This window comes from Spinacia oleracea, chromosome 4, assembly GCF_020520425.1.
Source record: "Spinacia oleracea cultivar Varoflay chromosome 4, BTI_SOV_V1, whole genome shotgun sequence".
Classification (NCBI taxonomy): domain Eukaryota; kingdom Viridiplantae; phylum Streptophyta; class Magnoliopsida; order Caryophyllales; family Amaranthaceae; genus Spinacia; species Spinacia oleracea.
In genome coordinates, this window is record NC_079490.1 from 118,537,155 (window position 1) to 118,547,761 (window position 10,607).

The following is a 10,607-nucleotide window of genomic DNA, read 5'->3' on the forward strand; positions in this document are numbered from 1 at the left end:
ATAACATATAAAATCTGAAAATCATAATTTAAATCATCAAAACCAATCTCTTTAATTAAAACACAATACTAACCCAATACGGTGTTTATAACCGTTTTAACTAATCCAAACAATCCAATAATTAAATTTAATCACAATAATTAAATCAATTTAAAACTGAAAATTAATATTTTTGAAAACATAATTTGATTGGCCCAATTCAACAACACACACGCACACAACAATTAATTGTTTTATGTGCGTGTGCGTCGAACAATCAACGCAACAACACAACAACACACCCACACGCACCGCAGCAGTGCAGCGCGCAGCGAGGGGCGGCGAGAGGGACACACGCGAGTGCTCGACGAGGGCAACAGCAGCAGCAACAGCACGAGGCTGGGCTGCGGGCTGCGAGGTGAAGCGAGGCAGGAGCAGAGCACGCGGCTGCGAGGCGAGGCGGGGCGGGGCACGGCACGCGGGCAAGCCACAAGCCAAGCAACACGTTGCTTGGGGCCGAAGGCAAGGACGGGTGAGAGAGGTGTGCTGCAAGGAGAGGAAAAGAGGAGAGAGAGATATTTCTCAATTTTTGATTTTGGGGGTTTGATATGAGGTCTATTTATAGGTTTTCTCTCCCTTGTGGGCTAGGTTAGGGTAATTTTGAGTTGGGCTTGCTTTCGGGCTTAGTTCATTTTTAAATTCCTTGCAAGCTTTGTTGGGTTTAATTAAAACAAAACGACCGGGCTTTAAGTTTATTAAATTCGTTTTTGAAATACGACCCAACAATTCCCGATTAATTAAATTCCTTGAATTTATTGAATAAAAATACGGTTTTTGAAATAATTAATATTTAAATTAATTAAAAATAAAAGTGCATTTAATTCTCATTAAATGAAATTAATTTGTAAAAATACAACGAAATGCTTTATAAACATAATAAAATATATTTATAATAATAGAAAAATACGAGGTATTACAGTCTACCCTCCTTAAAAGAAGTTTCGTCCCGAAACTTGGGCACGGAAATCACAATTTTAAAACTAAACTTGAGACTATTTTGAGACTTTAGTGCGTTTTATTTGCAAAAAGTTTTAGTTGATGTACTCTTTAAGTAATTCAACATGACAATAAACAGTGAAGCTTCACTGGAAACAACAATTCAAGCATATCCTTAAGGGTAAATTGGGTAAATAAGGTAAAAAGCGCGAAATTCTACCGCACTCTACCCCCCTTAAAGAAAATGAGTTACGGCCCCGTAACTCAACTAACCTCGGGAAAAAGCTCGGGATATTTCTTTCTCATTTCCTCCTCCGCTTCCCAGGTAGCTTCCTCAGACTCTTGGTTAGACCACAACACTTTTACGATCTTAACATCCTTAGTTGGAGTGCTACTTGCTATGAAGTATCTTGACAGGTCTTTCCTCAAAGGTCAAACTTTGGTCTAACTCTATGGTCTCCGGTTGCAGTACATGAGACTTATCCAGGACATACTTCCTCAATTAGGACACATGAAACACATTATGCACTCTATGCAAATCCATGGGCAAGGCTAGTCTATACGCTACCTTCCCTATCCGTTCTAAGATCTCATATGGGCCTATATATTTTGGGCTAAGCTTTCCCTTTTCCCCAAATCTCATTACTCCTTTCATTGGTGAAACCTTTAACAACACTTTGTCACCTACTTGGAACTCTTCATCCCTACGCTTTAAATCTGCGTAGCTCTTTTGGCGATCTTGCGCGGCTTGGATATTGGATTGAATAGTCCTAACCTGATTCATAGTGTCCTCTGTCAATTGGGGACCTAGTACAACGGTTTCACTAATGTCACTCCAACATAGTGGACTTCTACATTTTCGTCCATACAGGGCTTCGAATGGTGCCATTCCAATACTGGAATGATAGCTATTGTTGTATGAAAACTCAATTAGATCTAGGCTATCTTCCCATCCTCCTTGGAAATCAATCACATAAGCTCTTAGCATATCTTCTAGGGTTTGAATAGTCCTTTCGGTTTGTCCATCCGTGGCTGGGTGGAATGCTGTACTCCACTAGTAGAAAAAACCTCAAGTACTTTGAGCCAAGTGCTTGGGTTTTAGAGAAACCCCAAGCACTTAATTGAACCTTAAAAAAAGTTTGAGTAAGTGCTTGGGGTTTTTAATTCACCCAAGCACAAAATTAAAAATTTTACAAGTGCTTGGAGATTACTATTCACCCCAAGCACTTAAACCATCTTTTCACTACATCAATTAGGTTTATTTGCAAAAAAAACTTTCCCCAATTCCAATTTTCATTTCCCCGCCCATTCTCAAACTGCGTTCTGCGTTGCTGCGTTTCTTCCCCAACCTACTCACCTGCGCTTCTTCACCAGACCTTCTCACCAACGTTTCTTCCTCCAACACCGCCCACCCCAAAAGCACCACCGTATCGTGGCTGTCATATTCCCTCCCCCCCACCACTGGCGTTTCTCCTCCCTGTGTGACTGAAGCCGACTCCCGTATTGATGGAATCCCCGGTCTTTCTCCGACTCGTAGACTTCTGGAAGACGCCCTGCAACCACCTCGTCTCCTCTCCTGCGCGCACTTCCGCCGTCTCTAGCTCTCCTCCCACCGGCCACCGCTAGGTTATTTCTGCAATTTTGTTATTTCTCACCATTTTTGTTTATTGTGGCCTGTAAATTTGGTAATTATCGCTCAAAAGTATCAATCAATGAATTAACATCCAGTTAATTCTGTAAATTCACCGTTAATTTTATTAAAAACTTTGTAATTTTGGTAAATTAGTTTATATGTTATGTTCCATGTGTGGAGTTGATCCTGAAATTGCAGTTTGACAATTGAATTTCAGTCTGAAATGGGAGTTTTACATGCAGTTTTGGTAAATTGCAGTTTTACAATGCAATATTTTTGCTAAGTGCTTGTTTTCTTTTGTTTAGTGCTTGTTTAATATTTACGATTGGGAGAAGGCTAGATGTAATGATGATTGTAGGCATATTTTGATTAGCTAAGTGCTTGTTTGCTCCCCTTGTTTGTGAAGTGTTTTTGTTTTGCTGGTTTTTAGGCCGAGTTCAGCTTATTATGATATATGCAGGGGATATCTTTTGCTCTTGCAGTCTGTTGATGTCTATTTGCAGCAGTTATTGCGTGTTTCTGCTGCTCAGTACTGTCCTTCTGTTGCTGGGTTTAGGCAGTCATGTTGTTGCGGAGTTCTTTGCTAGCTGCAGTTCTGCTGTTTGCAGTTTCTTATTCAACTGCAGTTTGGTGTTGTGCCAATAACTGGCAGTTTGGTGTTGTGTTTGGTCGGGTTGTGGGTTGTGCACCCTGTCCATTTGTTTTTTTGTTTCTTTGTTTCGAATTCGGGTAGAATTAGGATAAATTTAGTTTGCTATTCTACCTAAAAAGAAAAAGTTACTTTTATTGCCATTTTTTTATTATTTTATACGTTTTCTTAGTTACAATATTTTTATTTTTTGGTTATTCTAAGCTTTGGCTATCACTAGTTATTTTTATTTAAGCAAAAACCCTTTCATTTGGGATCTCTTTAATTCTCCTCAAAGTATATTTTCGAAATATCATTTTTTATACTCTTACTTGTTGACAATGAAAGAAATTAATGCTGAAAATTTAACTCAATAAGTGTAAAACTTGAAACATGGAAATTAATAGAAAGTAGAAAAAAGTGAATAATTTGCAAGTAATAAGTAAGGTACTTTAGGCCATGTTTGGTTCAACTTACTATATTTTGTTTAACTATTTTATTCTAGCTTATCAGAATATTTATCCAAAATTATTTGCACTTATCTAAATTTATTTTGTCTAGATTAAGTAGAATAAGTTCCTGTAAAAAAATGTGCTAATTAATGTGCTAATATTTATGATTGATTTTATAGCGGTACGATTCAACTTGGAGCTAGCGAGGAGTGTAGCGATCGAAATTAGTAGCCCCCGTTGATATTGGTATGTATTTCTAATATTTCATTATTTCTCTCTCTATTTAGTCTAGGTACAATATTTGCATACACGTGGTATTGTAAGGTTTTTGATGGAAATGGTCTAGTTAATTTGTTATATATAATAGAATTTAATGCATAATTATCATCATATTTTCCTAATTACATGTTCAAGACTTATTCATTAGGAGTAACTCTTGAATAGTCCCCGGTTGGGACTGTTCTTAAGCGGTGTATGAGTAACACAATATGTCCTATAATGGTCAAATGGGCCTCAAATGTGCTTAACTTTACCAAATTAGATGAGAATGAGTCTTAGCAACCTAATACTAATTATATTAAACGTGTAAAGGATGTAAAATACTTATTTAGGTTCGTTAGTTAAGAGTTGGGAGCGAAAACGCCCATTATAGTAAAAATATATCCTATAATGGCCAAACGAGCCTTAAACGTGCATAAGTTGACCAAGTAGTTGATAATGAGTATTATCAACCTAATACTAAGTACATTAAACGTGTACATGTTTTAGAATACTTATTTAGGTTCATTAGTTAAGAGTTTGAACCGAAAACGACCATTTTAGTCAAAATATGACATATAACGATCAAACGAGCCTTAAATTGCATAACATGACCAAATTAGTTGATAATAAGTCTTATAATTAATCCTAATATTAAGTATACTAAACATGTAAAGGTTTTAGAATACTTATTTAGGTTCATTAGTTAAGAGTTGGAACCGAAAATGACCGTTTTAGTCAAAATATGTCATATAACGATCAAACGGGCCTTAAATTGCATAACTTGACCAATGTAGATGAGAATGAGTCTTATCATCCTAATATTAAGTATATTAAACATTTAAAGGGCTTAGAACACCTATTAGCTTCATTAGTTGAGAGTTGGGAGTGAAAACAACCATTATAGTTAAAATATGTCCTATAACGGTCAAACGAGTCTCAAATGTGCATAACTTGACCAAAGTAGATGAGAATGAGTTTTAGCAATCTAATACTAATTATATTAAACGTGTAAAGGGTTTAAAATATTTATTTCGGTTCATTAGTTAGGAGTTGGGAGCGAAAACGCCCATTATTGTGAAAATGTATCCTATAACGGTCAAACGAGGCTTAAATGTGCATAAGTTGACCAAAGTAGATGATAATGAGTCTTATCAACCTAATACTAAGCATATTAAACATATAAAGGGTTTAGAATACTTATTTATGTTCATTAGTTAAGAGTTTGAACAAAAAACGACCATTTTAGTCAAAATATGACATTATAACGATCAAACGAGGCTTAAATTGCATAATTTGACCAAGGTAGGTGAGCATAAGTCTTATAATCCTAATATTAAATATATTACATGTAAATGGTTTATAATAATACTTATTTCGATTCATTAGTTAAGTGTTGGGAGCGAAAATGCCCATTATAGTCAAAATATGTCTTATAACGGTCAAACGAAGCTTAAATGTGCATAAGTTAACCAAAGTAGATGATAATGAGTCTTATCAACCTAATACCAAGTATATTAAACATGTAAAAGGTTTATAATACTTATTTAGGTTCAATAGTTAAGAGTTTTAACCGAAAACGGCCATTTTAGTCAAAATATGAGATATAACGATTAAACGAGCCTTAAATTGCATAACTTGACCATAGTAGGTGAGAATAAGTCTTATAACCATAATATTAAGTATATTAAACATGTAAAGGGTTTATAATACTTATTTAGTTTCATTAGTTAAGAGTTGGAACCGAAAACGACCATTTTAGTCAAAATATGTAATATAACGATCAAACGGGCCTTAAATTGCATAACTTGACCAAAGTAGATGAGAATGAGTCTTATCATACTAATATTAAGTATATTAAACATTTATAGGGCTTATAATACCTATTTAGCTTCATTAGTTGAGAGTTGGGAGCGAAAACAACCATTATAGTCAAAATATGTCCTATAACGATCAAACGAGCCTCAAATGTGCATAACTTGACCAAAGTAGATTAGAATGAGTTTTAGAAACCTAATACTAATTATATTAAACGTGTAACGGTTTTAAAATATTTATTTAGGTTCATTAGTTAAGAGTTGGGAACGAAAACGCCAATTATAGTCAAAATATATCCTATAACGGTCAAACGAGGCTTAATGTGCATAAGTTGACCAAAGTAGATGATAATGAGTCTTATCAACCTAATACTAAGTATATTAAATGCGTAAAGGGTTTAGAATACTTATTTAGGTTTATTAGTTAACAGTTTGAACCGAAAACGACAATTTTAATAAAATATGACCTATAACGATCAAACGAGCCTTAAATTGCATAACTTGACCAAAATAGCAGAGAATGGGTCTTATCATCCAAATTTTAAGTATAGTTAATATGTAAATGGCTTATAATACTTATTTAAGTTCAATAGTTAAGAGTTGGAACCGAAAACGACCATTTTATTCAAAATATGACATATAACGATCAAACGAGCCTTAAATTGCATAACTTGACCAAAGTTGATGTGAAAGAGTATTATCATCCTAATATTAAGTATGTTAAACATGTAAAGGGCTTAGAATACCTATTTAGCTTCATTAGTTTAGAGTTAGAACCGAAAACGAGCATTATAGTCAAAATACGTCCTATAAGGGTCAAACGAGCCTAAAATTTGCATACCTTGACCAAAGTGGATGAGAATGAGTCTTAGCAACCTAATACTAAGTATATAAACGTGTAAAAGGTTCAATATACTTATTTAGGTTCATTAGTTAAGAATTGGGACCGAAAATGACCATTATAGTCAAAATATGTCCTATAATGGTCAAATGGGCCTTAAATGTGCATAAGTTGACCAAAGTAGATGAGAATGAGTTTTAGCAACATAATACTAAGTATATTAACGTGTAAAAGCTTCAAAATACTTATTTAAGTTCATTAGTTAGGAGTTGGGACCGAAAATGACCATTATAGTCAAAATATGTTCTATAACGGTCAAACGAGCCTCAAATATGCATACGTTGACCAAAGTATATGTTAATGAGTCTTATCAACCTAATACTAAGTATATTAAACGTGTAAATGATTTAGAATACCTATTTAGCTTCATTAGTTTAGAGTTGGGACCGAAAACGACCATGATAGCCAAAATATGACCTATAACGGTCAAACGGGCTTTAAATGTGCATAACTTAACCAAAGTAGATGAGAATGAGTCTTGAAAACCTAATACTAAGTATATTAAACGTGTAAAAGGTTTAAAATACCTATTTAGCTTCATTAGTTAAGAGTTGGAACCGAAAACGACCATAATAGTCAAAATATGTCCTACAACGGTCAAACGAGCCTAAAATTTGCATAAGTATGAGAATGAGTCTTAAAAATCTAATACTAATTATATTGAACATATAAAGGTCTTATAATACCTATTTAGCTTCATTAGTTGAGAGTTGGGAAAAAAACAACCTTATAGTCAAAATATGGCATATAACGAACAAACGAGCCATAAATTGCATAAGTTGACCAAAGTAGATGTGGATGAGTCTTATCATTCTTATATTAAGTATATTGAACATGTTAAGGGCTTAGAATACCTATTTAGCTTCATTAGTTGAGAGATAGGAGCGAAAATAACAATTATAGTCAAAGTATGACATATAACGATCAAACGAGTCTTAAATTGCATAACTTGACCAAAGTAGATGAGAATGAGTCTAATCATCCTAATATTAAGTATATTTAATATGTAAAGGGCTTAGAATACGTATTTAGGTTCATTAGTTGAGAGTTGGGAGCGAAAAGAACAATTATAGTCAAAATATGTCCTATAACGTTCAAACGAGCCTTAAATGTGCATAAGTTGACCAAAGTAGATGAGAATGAATCTTATCATCCTAATATTAAGTATATTAAACGGGTAAATGGTTTGGAATACATGTTTAGGTTCATTAGTTAAGAGTTGGAACCGAAAACGGCCATTGAAGTCAAAATTGTTCATATAACTCAATTATTGTTTTAAACTAATGTTTATATTATATTTTACAATATTCATTTCTCTTACTAATTTATTACGTGTTTTTTTGTTGGATTTGATTATAGGAATTCATGAACAAACCAAGGGAGCGTCCTTCACGACTGATGAAATAAAATGTGTCCGTGACAAGTTGGCACGATTTATTACAAAAGAATGTCTTTGATTGTTAGCGTTTTTAGCATTATAATGAATCTAATACTGTAGTTTGCTACCTTTTTCCATTAACAATTTAGATACAATATGTTTTAACCCGTTGTTTGATATTCATTTTGATTTTTATTTCACTTGTGTTATTGAATGGTGTATGGATGAGCTAAGGGCATGTTTATTGGTGTATAGTATATATGTTGTGGTTGAATGAGGTTGTTTGGTGCAGGTACAGGTTTTATAGCTATAACATATTGTGCTAAAGTGGTACAGGCCTGACAAAATTTATAAAAAAAAAGAATATTATGTGCTTGGGGTTTTTTTTTAAAAATACCCCAAGCACTTGATAGTAGCAGATTTTATTTAAAAATATTGTTAATATCAAGTGCTTGGGTGTTTTGGAAAACCCCAAGCACTTCACAAGTCAAGTGCTTGGGGCTTTCCTAAAACCCCAAGCACTTAACATGTCAAGTGCTTGGGGTGTTCCATAAATCCCAAGTTAAGTGCTTGGGGTTTTTTCGTTAAGCCCAAGCACTTAACATGTTAAGTGCTTGGGGTCAACCCCAAGCACTTGAAATATTACAAAGTGCTTCACCCTCAAGTGATGGGGGCATAATCACCAGCACTTGATGGCATTTTACCCCAAGCACTTAAGGTTTTTTCTACTAGTGCTCATTTTCAATGTGGTACCAACGTTCTTCTGCACACTTTTCCAGAAATTCGAAAGGAACCTAGAATCTCTATCTGATAAGATATCCTTAGGAACTCCATGTAATCTCACTACATGTTTGATGTAAGCTTTGGCAAGTTGTTCCATTTTCCAGGTTTCTTTCATTGGTATGAACACTGCTGACTTAGTCAACCTATCGACCACTACCCAAATGGTGTCATTTCCACTTTTCGACTTGGGTAAACAAGTGACGAAGTCCATTGAGATACAGTCCCACTTCCAACTCGGAATTTCTAAAGGTTGGACCTTTCCCTGAGGTCTCCTATGCTCAATTTTAACCTTCTAACAAGTCAAACACCTTGCCACGAATTCAGCCACTTCGTTCTTCATCCTTGGCCACCAATAGACCTTTTTCAGATCCTTATACAACTTGTCACCTCCCGGGTGAACAGAATATGGCGTATTGTGACCTTCTCTCATCAACTTCTCCTTTAGTTCACTACACTTTTAAGGTACGCACCATCGTCCTTTATACCTCAAACTTCCATCCTCGTGGATCTTAAAATCAACCTCCTTTCCTTGCGAAATCTTCTCCTTGATCCGCTCTAACTTAACATCACCAGCCTGATCCTCCCTGATTTCATCAAATAGTGACGACTGGATGGTTAAAGCATTCATCATACTCTCAAGGCATTCTCCACTCACTATTTCTAGATTCAGTCGTTGCATGTCCTTACACAGCTCGTTAGCCACTACTAACACATTCACACCATGACTTGATTTCCTACTCAAGGCATCTGCGACTACATTGGCTTTTCCCTAATGGTACTGAATATCCAGATCATAGTCCTTGATCAATTCCAACCACCTTCGTTGGCGCATATTTAAGTCGTTCTGTGTGAAAATGTACTTCAAACTCTTATGATCCGTAAATATCCTACATTTCACACCATACAGATAGTGTCTCCATATCTTCAATGCAAACACTATGGGGGCTAACTCTAAATCATGGGTAGGGTAATTGGATTCATATGGCATCAACTACCTCGATGCATACGCAATCACTTTCCCGTTCAGCAACAACACACACCCTAAACCATTCTTAGAGGCATCACTATACACATCATAAGTACCGCTCTCATTTGGCAAAGTTAACACTGGCGCGGTTGTCAATCGCGTCTTTAAGGCTTGGAACGCTTCCTCACACTGGTCATTCCATTCAAACTTCGCTTCTTTATTCATCAAGGTTGTCATTGGTTTGGCGATTCTAGAAAAGTCTTGCACAAAGCGTCTATAATAACCCGCTAAACCAAGAAAACTTCGAATATCGGTGACACTCTTAGGTGTAGGCCACTCACTGACAGCTTTTATCTTTGCAGGGTCCACTGCAACTCCTTCCTTAGATACAAATGTCCTAAGAACGCGACTCTTTCTAGCCAGAATTCACACTTCGAGAATTTGGCATACAATTGATTGTCTCTAAGGGTACTCAACACTGACCTTAAGTGTTCCGCATGATCCTCCTCATTCTTAGAGTAGACCAGAATATCATCAATGAAAACCACTACAAACTTGTACAAGAATGCATGGAATACTCGGTTCATTAAGTCCATAGAGTTTGCAGGTGCATTGGTTAACCCAAAAGGCATAACAGTGAACTCATAATGACCGTATCTAGTCCTAAATGCAGTCTTTGGTATATCGTGCTCTGCGATTCTCAACTGATGATAACCTGACCTCAAGCCAATCTTTGAAAACATTCCTGCTCCTTTCAACTGGTCAAATAGATCATCTATCCTAGGCAAAAGATACTTATTCTTGATTGTGACCTT

At 35.6% G+C, this 10,607-nt stretch overlaps 1 long non-coding RNA gene across 1 annotated transcript; it reads left to right on the forward strand.

Moving 5' to 3' along the window:
• Positions 1–2,288: 2,288 nt before the first annotated feature.
• On the forward strand, positions 2,289–8,231 carry LOC130472338 (uncharacterized). Its single transcript, XR_008932447.1, has 3 exons — positions 2,289–2,601; positions 3,868–3,934; positions 8,024–8,231. It is a non-coding gene; the product is annotated as an uncharacterized lncRNA (long non-coding RNA).
• Positions 8,232–10,607: the final 2,376 nt, after the last annotated feature.